The 15,728-nt window shown below is 33.7% G+C and overlaps 1 protein-coding gene across 1 annotated transcript in view; it reads right to left on the bottom strand.

Annotated features, from left to right (window-relative positions):
* LOC149789708 (uncharacterized) overlaps positions 1 to 15,728 on the bottom strand; it is a 71,771-nt gene that overhangs the window by 16,907 nt on the left and 39,136 nt on the right. The gene's annotated exons all lie outside the window — the stretch shown is intronic.

The raw sequence follows: 15,728 nt of genomic DNA, 5'->3' as shown, positions 1-15,728 counted from the left end.
TTTTGCAGTATATATCTCTGATTTCAACATATTTTCTTGTTTTATTCTCCTATAGCCCCATAATGCATAAGTTTCTATATTTCATTTTTCCAACAATCCTGATTTTTTTTTTTTATTGATATAAAATGAATGCGTAGCGACTCTGACAGCAAACCCAGCAATTTTGTTTATCATCGATAATAGAGTTATCGAAACGTATGCGAGCATTGACGATCTTAAATGAGTGAATTGCGGTGATTCACCGTCCATATAACTCACAATTGTACCTAATTTGTATCCAGTTGGCAATAAAGTTATATCTTGACTTATAAACGTATTTATTTTCGTTGTATCAGCGATTATAAAATCTAACTCAGCATCATCTATAATCAACCTTGTGCAATGTCGTTTATAATCGTATGATCCACTTGGATGAATTTACCGATTATTTTTCTGCCGAGATATTTTGCAATTTTATTTTCATAATCGGTTGTATCAGGATTTTCATCACCATAATATTTCTTTTGTTGTGCCAACAAACTTCCTTTTGCCGACGATATAATTGCTTCACTTATTGTTAAAAATATCAGCATTTTTACCATCGAGCATATATCGTAATAATAATGGTGGTGCCCACATTGTTTCACAAAAATGTTTACCAAACCAAGCATAACAAAATTGGATGAAGACCTTTAGCAAACTCGAATGACTCGATACTAGCGAACTTAATCAAGTTAAATCCGGTAAATATTCATTTATCACTACTCTAAGTCATTTCGTGTGTTGGATGACCAAATCTTTTAAAATATACAGAACATTCTCCCATACCAAGAAAACTTCCCGGATAACATGTAACCATATCAACCGAAATAACATGATGGCATTTAGCATTTCACAATCCACCGTGTCCGTATTCGACATAACTCAATATTATATCATTCATAAAATCAAACATAGTTGGTTTCCACGAATTTTTCTCTCTAGCTAAATGAGGCGCAATTGATGGTACATTAAACCAATTACTGAGCAATAGCTCAGTATCATCAGTATATCGCCATGCAAGATTTTTCATTTTTGTATGAAGATAATTTGTTCGATAAATAACGCCATTAGTTCGTACAAACTGATCAAATTTACTTTCTTTTTCGAAACAAATATTTCCACCTGATCTAATCAATTCGTCATCGTTTTCAGAACTCTGAAATAGTCATACTGATACAATATCGTTTTTACTTATTAAATCAATATAATCGAACATATCTCCCTGATAAAATTTAGCAGTTCGATTTTGTGAAAATATTGTTACTGCATTGGTCCATGCATGTGCATTGTGATTAATAAATTTGATCAAAGCTCCTATTGTTTTATGTTTGATTCGTGCAAAATCTCTCCGGGTATCGTTTTTATTGATATTGAAAAAAATGTTTCCAGCTCAGCGACATCTCTGATGGACTCTCCGGTGTCTTTAACTATTTCTTCCCATTCGTTTATTATTTTATGTCTTTTCTCGGCTAGACCGTTTCCGTGACTTGAAATGGTAAAATACTATGTTGCTTATTCGGCTACACAATTTGTTTTTGAAAATTTAATCGGTTTTAGATGATTAAAGCAGGATTTATCATTTATCGTATAAATTCCATAAATAACTGCTGTTACAGGATATGCTCTTTCATAATATGGTTTGTCAATACCAGTAAACATTCCTGGTTTGGAATATTTACTTAGTTTGGCAATTTTTCGTTATAAAGGACAGGATCATATTTGTCCAATAGTTTGTTTCTGCTAATACAACACAATTAACTTTAAACAGATATTTTCGATTGTCAAGATAATTATTGATAGGTGCTGCTCGTTTTTTTGTTCATCGTAGCATCGATACCATTGGTGATTTTAAATGTTGACCATACGTAAGATGCGCCATCTTTGCTAAATTCCTTCTTGGCAAAGTGAATTTTATTAATCAAACTTTTATTCTTCGGATCAACCAGTGTTTTTATTGGAAGGTCAGGGGATATTCGATCAAGATTACATTTATCATTAGAAGGCTTGATCTAGGATAATCTCTCAAATTCGTTCATATTAAAAATTAAGACAACCATTTAATTTGAAGGATATATATATATATATATATATATATATATATATATATATATATATATATATATATATATATATATATATATATATATAATATCTCAAGCAAAGGATACATTCAAGTAGCTGATTATAGTTCCTTGACTCCTTGTAACAAAGACTGCGTAAACGGATTATGCGGACATATTCGCAAAGCGTTTGTAACGTGAGTCTAGGACCAAAACCGTGTTTACGATGTGGTGTTGGAGTTAGTGGAAAAACACAGTTGTGTATGCTATGTGATGGTAAAAAATAATGAGAAAGACAAAGATATTATGATAAAAATAAAGTATTGACGTTGACAAGGTCATGCAAAGTGTAGAAGATTATCTAACTAGATTCTCAAAGTAATGATTTAAACAAAGTATTATTTAAACAAATATTATATATAAATGAACCAAGACTTATTAAGACATCCAATCATCAAGGATTATGAAGCAACTCGTGATGGTGTGGTTAGACACTGTTGACTAAAAAGACCAGTCAGTATGATTAGTAATACTGTTTATCTAAGATTCTGTGTTGGAGGAAAGACAAATTATTACTGTCACCGATTCATATTCGAGTTTTATTACGGAGCAATCAGAGATGGTCTTGTGATCGACTACATCAACGGAGGAAAACTTGATAATAATTGTTATAATCTGAGAGCTATCACACAGAGTCAGAATTCTGCATGTGATGGTACTGGTAAGTATAAAACAATTGCAAAATGGGTAATTAAGTCTGTACAGTCTGGCGAAGAAATAATATTCCCGTCGATGTATACAGCTGCCAAATATTTTGATATTCACCCAAATTCACTATATTCTGTAGCAGGAAATATAACAAGTTCTTCTTTTTCAAAAAGGGTACGAACAAAACTCATGTTCCGTTAATGTATTGGGGAGATAACTGTGTCTTCTCCAGTTGTGGTATTAAGTAGTTATGCCGCTTATATTTACTAAATTATTTATCTTTTTGTCTTGTATCATCATGATCATTGTTAATATAATTTTGGAATGATTATTGTATCATTTCATGACTTTTTTCTACCGTAATATGAAACAATGATTTTTTTCCCACTCACAAAACATGTAAGATAAAATAATCATCTTTTTTCTGATATATTAATCAGTAATTCAACGGTTATCTCCCTTTCTTAAGGTGAATGACATGAAGGAAGGTAAATAATTATGTGGTATATAATTCTGGGTAGAACGTTATTAATTGTGTCCTGGTAAATAATTAATTAACTATCTGTATCATAACAAATATCAGTGAAGTAACATAATTGTATAATAGTTCAAATTAGTCAAAGGATATTTATGCTTTCTAACTTCCAAGCGGATTCAAGGTAAAACACATTGCATGTACAGAAAGAACACGCGGTACAGTACAGTACAGCAAGGCAGAAACATATTAGATATACATTTATTTTATAACGCGAGTTTCTAAACATAAATAAATCCTCACTGTACTTTGTGCAGCAACCTACCATAGGTAACTTTATAATAATGTCTGAAACGTATATTTGTTAGATTGGAACATGGCGCAGAGGTAGGTTCTCAACCTGGGAGTCAGGGTTCGGATCTCGTGACCGACATACTGTCGACGGTACCGATTATAGAGATTTTTTTCTATATAAAATCGTGGGCACCAGCCCGAAAGCGTTTCATGTGTAACTCCTCACCACGTCAGGCAACATGGTGAGTATTGTTATGCACTCTCCTCGGGGTTTGATGGGGGGTGTACAAGAAATTGAAAGGCATAGACAACCTTCTGAATATTCTAAAATTTTGTTTCGTGTAGAAGATTCGCTGGGGGAACTTTTCAAATTAATGTATGGCGCCTCCAAAAATAAACCTTAGCGTGATTTGAGTTCTAAATCTTACTGATGGGTACCCCACAAGAACATTCAGAAAGAATGTTGGTCAAAAAGAAAAGCCTCGTGGGGTGCCGAAAAGGCCATAAGAAAGGTCTAGAAAAAGGACCCTATCGAAGGGGAATGAAAGGAACCCATGACTGATAACCGCTCACGATGCTACGGTTTATCTGTTTTTTAAAATTACAATTTAAATATATAAAATACATATAATAAAATGAATTTTGAAAATATTTGTTATTATTTCTGCAATAAAAAAATAAAAAAGGTTCTACAAATATTCAACTTGATTCTGAAAATATCGTTTCTGATTTTGAATCATTACAAAATCGTAAATTTCATGGTGGATACACAGTCATCTGAATATCGATTAATGAATAGTATCCACGAAATTATGCTACAGTCTTTATCAACAGCGAAAGATATAGAAGTAGAAAATGTGTACCTATTTCTATCGTGAATGATAATATTAGATCAAAATTATCTGACGAATGCGAAACAAATAAGATTATAAATACACCAGTGAGACAACTTAAAAAAATTATATCAGATATTAAAAGTGAAAATACTCTCGTTTATGAAAATGATTCAAGTACACTGGTGAGAGTGATTAGTGAGAATCAGTAAAAATAAATAGTCTGCTTTTATTTTGTTTTTACTTTTTAAAATATACTAACAAGAAAATATTTTTAATGTCTTACAATTCAGAACTAGACAAATTTTTTTTTTAAGCTGATCGAGTTTAATGCAGAAATGTGCATAGTTTAGAATCTGATGTCTATCACACGTGATCATAGAAATATGTTCTTGCCGCAGTTGATTTAATTGTTCCTGCGTCAATAAAAATTATTTGTTACCGTATTCATCAATAACTACGTCAACTAAAAATTTTTCTGTGTTTACTGTAAACTGTGTCATTATCGTTTTCATGTGTTTTCAATTGCTTCTCTGTTGTGTATGAAAGCCATCAGTTTGTGGTACATTAAATAACTACCCCTTGATTAATTGTAAAATGTTTTACATAAAATAAAATTACAAAAATATTTTTATATTGATTTTTACTATTTATGAAACGTTCTGAAACTGTGTTGTTTTTCCATGAAAATTAGTCAAATTCACGTTTTCTCATCTATTTTATTTTTTTTTTATCAAGAAAATTGTCAAATTCTTAAATTTTGAGGGCAAAACCCCCAGCGATTCTCTAAATAATTTATCGATAGATTGGCATTTTTCATGTTTTTTATCAGTTTTTTGAATAATTTTGTTGTATTTTAAGGTAAATAAATGAAAATTTAACGATTTATTGAAAAATCATTTAGAGAAGGTTTGCCTCAAGATTTAAGAAATTTAACAATTTTCCGTCGAATAAAATTACAATTTGAAGTTGAAAAAGCGTTCAGATTTATCATATAGATTTATATTAAGATATGCTCCACGTAAGTCAATTAAGTGTCCGGATTGGTCAATAAGTTTGAAAATTTATTCTTGATAATAACTGATGATTACGTCGTAGATAAACAGGATTAATAGGTTCTTGTACGATTAAATATCTAGGAGATACTTGCGGAGTAAATGCATATATCCTTGCTGAGCTTGATTTTATTTTTCAAGATATATTTGATAGCTCAATCAATTACATCACAAACAAGATTGACTGCAAACCTTCACCATATGGATTATTATTGTGTCTTAGAATAGTTGGAGAAGGGGCTATTTTTCAACATTCTTCAAGTATTTTAGAAACGTTTTCGTTGATAAATTTGTTTTTCGTCTTTATTAAATGTTGGTACTACAAATGTAAAATCACCTGGTCCGTCATGTTGTTTTTCTGTTATTTTATAATAATTGATAAATGGTTTTCTAGGGCGGGGGGAAAGAAATAGCGTGGTTATATGCTTCATTAGTGAAAGTGTCATTAATATAATTATAATGTGATTCCACTTGAGTTAGATGTTGTATTGAGTCAATGATCTGCTGTTTTATATCATCATTAAAATGTTGTGATAATGACAAAAACAGATGTTGTATTCTGTCGATTGATTGTTTGACTTCAGAATTAATGGGATCGGAATACAGTTTATAAACGTTCAGTATCTTATTTCGCCACTGAAAGCATAACGTTGATCCACATCACTGGTTCCATCCCACACATACCTATTTCGATATTTTGGAGTTGTTATACATTTTTTCTCATCTGTGATAAAATTATTTAACTTTGGTTCTAGCGGTCCATGTACTCTGGCGGGATTTCAGGTCATTCTAAAATAGATCTGATTGGTGACTGGTATATATCTACAACGTAATCTGGAGAATTTATCTCTGTTGCGACTGATACTGTTGGTTCGTGGACTGTTATAGCTATTTTCGCTTATCTTCGGTTACTGATTTGATACTCCGTTGAAATTCATCATTGATTTGTTCGATTTGATAACTTCCTGTAGAAGTAGACACAACTTGCCAATCGGGAGTTCCATCATCTTTATTTCTAATTGCAAATACAAGTGAATTATTCGCATGTAATCCACCAAATGATTTAGATTTGATATTTGGCCAGCTTTGATATATTTGCAATTGCGCCAGTGTGATTTCTTTTACTAAAATTGCAGTTGGAAAGTTAACATTAATTTCTGGATTATTTGAATTTACTGATATCATCGTTGTTTTTATTGGAGCATATTTGTTACGATTTGTTGTAGCAGCACTTGCGATGTCGTTGTTATTTAAATTCTGATTTTCTAAATAGGTCACCGTCATTGCTTCATTGTAGATTTTAATAATCTCTGTGAATTCAAAATCAAACAGTTGAGTCTTGATTAATGATAAATTGTTTGGACCACCATTAGAAATCTGATATTTTTTAGTAAACTTTTTGTTCCGTATTTACTCCCGAGTTTTGATTGCAATTTTTTTACCTGACCGGAAGTCAGAGTAACTCCAGCGTTACTATACGACATTTTTATATGATAATTGATTTCATTACATGTTTTCTACTGGAGCGTCAATAACTCGCATTCTTCCACCAGCACCTTCAAGTAACATTGATTTATCTGAAACAATACCCGCAATTGCTCTGTAGTTACCATGAACAACTGGTGGACCAGCCACGGCAACATAAGGTTGTGCTACTTGAGCTCGAAAGTGGATATCAACGCCAGATTGTCTAGCTAAATCAAGATTTTCCAACGAAAAGTAATATACTGGATGTGTGTAGAAGTCCGATATAATTTAGAGTGGGATGCTCAGTGTGATTGATTTGTGTAAAAATCCAATAACATTTAGAGTGGGACGCTTGATGTGATTGATCTGTGTAAAAACTTGATATCAGTCAGAGTGGGTGGTTCAATGTGATTGAGTTGTAGAGAAACTTGATATCAATCAGTGAGAGCTGTTTGGTGTGAATGATTTGTATAGAAACTTGACATCAATCGGAGGGCGCTGCTCAGTGTGGATGCTTTGTATAGGCAATTGACATTAAACCGTTGGAGCTGTTCAGTGTGGATGATTTGCATAGAAACTTGACATCAATCAGAGGGAGTTGGTCAGTGTAGATGTTTTGTATAGAAAGTTGACTTCAATCAGTGGTAGCTATTCAGTGTGATTACTTTTTAATAGTCACTTGACATCAATCAGAGGGAACTGTTCGGTGTGGATGCATTTTACCGAAAAATGACATATATCAGAGGGAGTATGTCAGTATAAATGAATTGTATAGAATGAATGAATTGTATAGAAATTGGACATCAATCAGAGGGAGTTGTTCAGTATGAATGATTTGTATACAAACATGACATCAATTAGAGTGGGAGGTTACGTGTGGATGATTTGTATAGAAACTGACATCAATTAGAGGGCTCTGCTCAGCACTTAATAAGCTATATATGGCATACTAATTAGGAACAGCACTATTTCTTCACAGCACTTCAGTATCATGGCTAGACGAGTATGCATTGCATATGAGAAACTTCACTGTGTTAAAATATATTGATTATGAATTTGTAAGGTGTCAATAATGTTCAGAAACATAGCTTGGCAAATACGCATAGTGAATGAGAAATTTCACTGTGTTGAAACTCCTTGACTGAGTTTGTAGTGTGCCAGTAGAGAGGTTTTCAATTTCTCCGTCCCCACTAAAACCCCCTCCACGATGAGCGGTGACAAATTGCATGATCAGTATAATACATGTTATGTTGGGTTTTAATGCCATATCTCAGCACAAGATGGGCTACAAATGATAACCGGTAAAATTGCTGGAGGAGGAAGCTGGGAAAACTCCGTTAAGTACCACTGATCCAGTGTAATATATAAATACGTAATGTCTATCTGTAATTATGTAGACAGCAAGGGATGGTTTCTATCGCAATCCCTGTATAAATGAAGATAATATAGTTCAACAAAATGTTTCAAATATGACTCGCAGAGACAAATTGTTCAAGTTCTGAGAAATAATGGAAATCAACCAGACATGTTACTTTCTGATTACCAAAATTGATTGCACTCCATCTATTGAGTAACTCCTGATGAGACCATAACAGTTCACAATGATATCATCTGACCAAGACCTTTATGACAGAGCTGTTAAGTTACCATGCAGACATGGAACGTAGCATGCTGTAGTAACTTATCTGATGGGGTAGTAAAACTAAATAGGACATAAAACACTTTGAAGGAATTCATAAATAATCTTGACCTAGCAGATTAAATCTTGATTGTAACATATTATATGTCATCAACATGAGAAGCATAAGTGTTATTATTGTTCATACCTGTACCTTAGGTTTCATGATCTACAACATAAACATTATAATCTGAATATATTAACCTGCAACCTTGACCTTGAGGATACGACATAAACAAGGTTTATATCATTTATCTTAAACAGCTCATATATTAGAATGCATAAGGGGAGATGTGAATCAAGCCTAAACATATAGATGTGAGGTTGACTTTGAAGATATATGTCATCATGGCACATGGGCAAGTGAGAATAAAGCCTAAATAATGATCTGTGACCTTGCCTTGAAAATATGATTTGGTACCATGGCACGAGAGTGATCATACGTAATCTGGCAAGAATGCTCATTTGAAACGAAACTGATGAAATGAGTCTAATAACTGATATCTTTTGTGAATCTTCCCTTTAAAAATTTAAACAGTTCATAAATTGAACTGATATGGGCACATATCAAAATTGCATGTATCACATAAAAATACAGACTTTATCTTTTTGAACAGCTGAATAGCACAGGGAAATGACTGAAATATATATGGATGCCTCAGTCGTTATGCATTTCCTTTTCATGGTGGTATGACTTAATTTGTATTCAGTTGTAAAGTCATAACGTGTCATTATACATGGTATACATAAAAATGTCGATACGGATGCATTAACATAACCAGCACAGTAGTCGCATGATAAATATGTATACATTGTTTAATCTTTGTACACTTGGGGTTGAACAGAAAGTTTAATCAAAAACTTCAACACACAACACTATGGCAACACTTTTGAAGATAAACTGCATGTCATTTCAATGACTCTAAAACTGAGTGGATGCAAAATTTAAAATATTGTACAGTATCCTTCATTTTCATAACAGAATTTCAATGGGTTATTTCACATGCCTTCTAATAATGATGTACAAGTATAAAAAATTACATACCTTAATCTCACACGCCTCTCAAGTTATAAACCAAAAAGGTAAGCATGATTCACAATTAAAATATTGAATCATTACCTTTTGAGTGATATTCAATTCACTTACTAATTATGGAATAAAATTAAACCAAGTTTCACATAATAGTAATATATAGTAGTCCTGCAAACACTAACAAGATCTTTTCAGTAAGGTAGTTACATTTTCTTAAGTTTTCAGTAAGATATGACAACATATTGATATTGTCAAGCTGGAAAACATGCACTTCAAAGTCTAGAGGTGTGATTTAAAGCAGCACTGGTACACATCGTGTTGAACTTAAACCTTTGTCAAGTTTACTGAAACCTTTATTTCCTCCAGTGCAGTTTCAAACACTTTGGAACTCAATGGCTTCTTGGTCTATCTCAACTTCACACATACTTGGTTCCTACGTTATCACAGGTTCTACTGTATTGCGGTAGTCGAAGTGTTCAGTGTCTTTCTGCATAGAGCCACCTATCATGCAATTATCTTAAAAATACCACATAAGTTAATAATGCTGCATCACCAGTTGATTGATAAAAGTGTTGTGATTACCGATGAGTACCCTACTTTAAAAATACACACATGAATGCCACTAGATGCCAAACATGGCCATATCCCATGTTTTCAAACATATTCTATATCTTCCTAAAACTGATATCACTGTAACAAATCAGTTAACCAGTGTATAGTTTGATAAAGTCAAAAGATTGTATGCAATAGTCAGAGCACATCAATATCATATTGGCAAGAACCACGAGATCGAATCTATGGTAGCCTATACGAGTTAAAATATGTTATGCAATAATCAGATCACAACAATATCATATGTGTCAAGAACCACAAGATCGAACCTATGATAGCACAGATATATCGGAATCGCTTAATTACGCGAATTTGGAAGCTAAATTTTGATCTGGGACGCATCCAAATCATTGAGGCGAGAGTCCTCCGTACGCATGTAATAGGTGTGCAAAAAATTCAAAGACTTGCCAGTCCTGCCTCAGCCACCTACTTTGTGGGAAAATGTGTTACTCAATTAGCTGTGCTGATATTTACAATGACGTAATTCGGTGACTGAAAGACCCCTCGATGTATATACATGTTGCCATTATAAGAGTACATCAAAAAGAACACGATGCAATACCTAGGCGCCAAGTTCAAAGTCTTTGACTGGCGTCCGGGTGGTAATGTAATTATATTTACGGTGATTTAATTCTGAGTCAGACAGTCCCAGAGATGTACATGCGGTCATTTATAAAAGTACATCAAATGCACAACATTAGCTTTCGTTATTTTGTTCATTTCCGAATGTATCGAAATAAGTAATGCACGCGACCGCACAATCAAGATATGTTGAGACTTAGACAAAACGCTATTCGAAAACTTGGATAAGTATTTTGGGGTTAAACGGCAAACTTACGAAGATTGTAACGAGATTCAGAAGAGTGCTAAAGCTGCTAGAATTGATAGTTCGGATGGGACAGTAGCTAAGTGTAAGAAAATGTGTGATGCCTAGCTTAGTGTTTGGTAGGACAGTAGCTAATTGTAAGAAAGTGTGTGATGCCTAGCTTAGTGTTTGGTAGGACAGTAGCCAAGTGTAAGAAAGTGTGTGATGACCAGCTTAGTGTTTGGTATGACAGTAGCTAAGTGTAAGAAAGTGTATGATGCCTAGCTTTGTGTTTGGAATACGTCCTTACTTGGATCGACAAAATTCAGTATCACTCTGATGGACGAACAAGGGCCATTTAAGAGATACATTGACTGTCCATACTTTATTTTAAAATGCCTCTTGTACACTATTTCTTCATAACATTAGTTTGAAACTGTAAGTGAACCAGTAGGCCTAACGGGAAATAATGGCAGACTTCGCTAAGTATGGGATGTTCCACATTATTAAATTGTTTGTTTTCGTAAATCATCGGGCGAATATTTTCAGAAAAATATACAAATCATTGAAAGCAAAGCCAATGTACTTTTTTATTAAAAATTTAACTTTAAAATGCAAATTATGTAGGTCAGAAAAGTATAGGACAATGCTATGTAGTGCAATTTGCGAGATGCGCTTTAAGGTCTAAGATGTTTTCGAAGTGACACGTCTTTGCGAAAATATGGGGGAAAAAACAGCAAATCAGATACTATTTAACCATTGCCTAAAATTACTACAAAGACGAAGACAAATAAATAAACCATAAAGTTGCAATCTTGTCAATATACTGTTGTAATGAAGCTATATTAAAGCGAGTTATTACATTACAAAAACCTCTCCATCTAACAATAGATGCACTCACGTCTGTCTTGATTATGTAGGAAACAAAGGACTGCAATTTGTGATGGTGGGACTAATACTTTTTCCAAAATGGTAATCCTGGACTCCTAGTTTTAAAATCCTAGCGAGATCTCTTTAGCATATACGAGTCGAAAGATGCCATAGTCAGATCACATAAATATCATATTTGTCAAGAAACACGAGATCAAATATATGGTAGCATGTACGAATCAAAATGTGAAGCATATTAATGTGCATTTTTTCTGGTGACCTTCAGAACATAGAGGTTTTGACTTCAGAATTTTGTTGTGCATATTTTAAATAAAACATTGTGTTGGAACACCTGAAGTTATTTAAACAGTCTGTTGTCATACAACTACTTTCATGCTCCTGTTGATGGGCCCAATCTCACTGCAGCTCCTGAAACAATCGCTCCATCACAGGCTGTTACAGAGGTGTTGCTTTAATTCTCTCATATAAGTTTATGTTGTAGGAGAGCAAAGTGGCAGACTCAGAACAGTGCAATTACCATCCATTTATTGAGTTGATTTACACCTTTTGCAACATACACAACAAGTTTCCAACATTAGGACATGTATGTCTAATTGAAAAAGTTATTTATTTCGGTATAATTGTGATATAGTACCTCCTGCCCCCTTACGTAACATGCAGTCCACATAGCGTCTGTTTATCGATTGTCTGCGGCAATCATCTTATTAACACTGAAATATTTAATACATTGGAATAAAGAGCAAGGAACAACACACACACACACACACACACACATATATATATATGTGTGTGTGTGTGTGTGTGTGTGTGTGTGTGTGCGTGTCTGTATGTGTGTGTGTCTGTGTTTGTCCTGCTTTCTTTCCCAAGAATCCGAATATTCCCTTTTATTCATCTGCATTACTAAAACTTTCTCAGAGCTTTATTGTCCCTTTCATTCTGACCTGCTGAAAATCTTGAACAAACAGACGTTTCGCATCACAAAATACAAACAATCTAAACTGTCCGACTTACTTTGATAAAGTTAGTCTGGTTCTCTGAATAATTCTACTTAATCTAACAAAAAAACTATTATCCATCAAGCACACACAAGACATTGTCCTAATTGTATCTCTATCGTTTTTCCATAATTTGTAATTTAATTCCATAAATCCATATATTATGACTAACTTCTATAAGACTTACAATAAAATTGTAATGGTTGGCAGGTCAGAGACAACACTAAAGGGATAGAGTAGGTCAGTGGCACAGATGTTAACATGGATATCCTGATGGACACTGACGGAGGTACAGATGGAACACTGATACCGTGTCCAAACTTGTCTTGTAGAGGTAAAAATAATAATAAATAATGAGGAGTAACTTTTGTGTCATATAGCAACCAGAACTCAATTAAAAACCGTTTGAAAATGATGAAAACTGATATTCTTGATATTAGGTCCTTACATTCAAAATATGATTTTGCTACCAAAGAGCATCAATCCTAAACCATTTTATGATGCATGTCTGACCGAAAATAGAGAAGGAATACAAGAACAGTCTCTATCATCAACACTATACGTCTAAGAGTGTTGGCCTATAAAACTTTCGTGATGTATAGATCACCGGACACAGATAAAAATTGGAAATAAAACAATAACTATTCATCAACATTATATGCAAATTTAACTGAATACAATCAATATACATCACACCAACCATCAATATGATATGCCTGTCCTTAAAAGATATGTATCTATCCATCAACACTATATGCCTATCCATCAACATTATATGCATATACATCAACACTATAATCCTATCCATCAACACTAGATGCCAAACCATCAAGAATATATGCCTAGCCATCTTCACTGTATGCCTTACCATCTTCACTGTATGCCTATCCATCAACACTATGTGGCAATATATCAACACTATATGAATATCAATCAACACTATATGAATATCCATCAACACTATATACCAATAATCAACACTATATGCCTCTCCATCAGCACTATGTGCCTATACATCAACACTTTACGTCTAGCCATCACCAGTATACGCCTAGCCATCACCACTATATGCCTCTCCATCAACACCATATACATATCCATCAGCACTATATGCCAGTCCATCAACACCATATGCATATCAATCAGTCCTGTATGGGAATCCTTCAGCACTATATTCCTATCCATCAACACTATATGCCTATCCATCAGTACTGTAGACAATCCATCAACGCTAAGTGCCTATCCATCAACACTATATGCCTTTCCATCAACACTATATGCTATCCATCAACAATATATGCTTATCCTTCAACACTATATACCTAGCCATCAACACTAAGTCTGTCCATCAACCCTATTTACCACTCAATCAACACTTTATACATATCCATGAACACTATATGCATATCCATGAACACTATCAGCCTACTCATCACCACTATATTCCTTTCCTTCATCACCATATAAATATATATATATATATATATATATATATATATATATATATATATATATCTATATATCCCTAAACACTATAATCAAATACATCAACACTACAAGCCTATACATCAATACTATATGCCTATGCATCAACAGTATATACTTATCCATCAACACTATACGCCAATCCAGCAACACGATATGCATATCAATCAGTCCTGTATGGCAATCGATCAACACTTTAATCTTGTCCATTAACACTGTATGCCTGTCCATCAGATTTGTATGGCAATCCACCAATTATATAGGCCTATCCATCAACACTATATGCCAATCCATCAACACTGTATGCCTATCTATCAACACCATATTCCTTTCCTTCAACACTATATATATATATATATATATATATATATATATATATATATATATATATATATATATATATATATATATATATCCCTAAACACTATAATCATATACATCAACACTACAAGCCTATACTTCAACACTATATACATATCCATCAACACCATATGCATATCAATCAGTCCTGTATGGTAATCCATCAATATCATAATCATATCAACACTATATGCCTATCCATCAGTACTGTATGACAATCCATCCATGCTCTGTGCCTATCTGTCAACACTATATGTCATTCCATCCGCACTTTATGCATATCCATCAAAACTACATGCCTATCCATCAACAGTATATGCCTATCCATCAACAGTACAGGCCCATCCATCAACATTGTATGTCTATCCATCAGTATTCCATGGCAATCTATCAACACTATAGGCCTATCCATCAACACTATATGCATATCCATCAACCCAATACTAAATGCCTATCCATCAACAATATATACCCATCCAGCCTATCCATCAACACTATATGCCTATCCAGTCTATCCGTCAACACTATATGCCTATCCATCAACATTATATGCCAATCAATCAACACTATGCCTATCCATCAGCACTATATGCCTATCCATCAACACTATAAGCCTATCCATCAGACTATATGCCTATACATCAACACTATATGCCTATCCATCAAAACTATAGGCCTATCCATCAACAATAAATGCCTATCCATCAACATTATATGCCAATCAATCAACACTGTATGCCTATCCATCAACACTATATGCATATCCATCAACACTACAGGCCTATCCATCAACACTAAATGCCTATCCATCAACATTATATGCCAATCTGTCAACAGTGTATGCCTATCCATCAACACTATATGCCTATCCATCAACACTATATGCTTATCCGTCAACACTATATGCCTAGCCATCAACACTAAGTCTGTCCATTAACACTAGAAATATATGCCAA

The sequence above is a fragment of the Sinohyriopsis cumingii genome, chromosome 10, assembly GCF_028554795.1.
Source record: "Sinohyriopsis cumingii isolate HCF-2022 chromosome 10, ASM2855479v2, whole genome shotgun sequence".
NCBI classification, from domain to species: Eukaryota; Metazoa; Mollusca; class Bivalvia; order Unionida; family Unionidae; genus Sinohyriopsis; species Sinohyriopsis cumingii.
The sequence above is the reverse complement of the archived record's forward strand: the minus strand, read 5'-3'. Positions and strand labels throughout refer to the sequence as shown.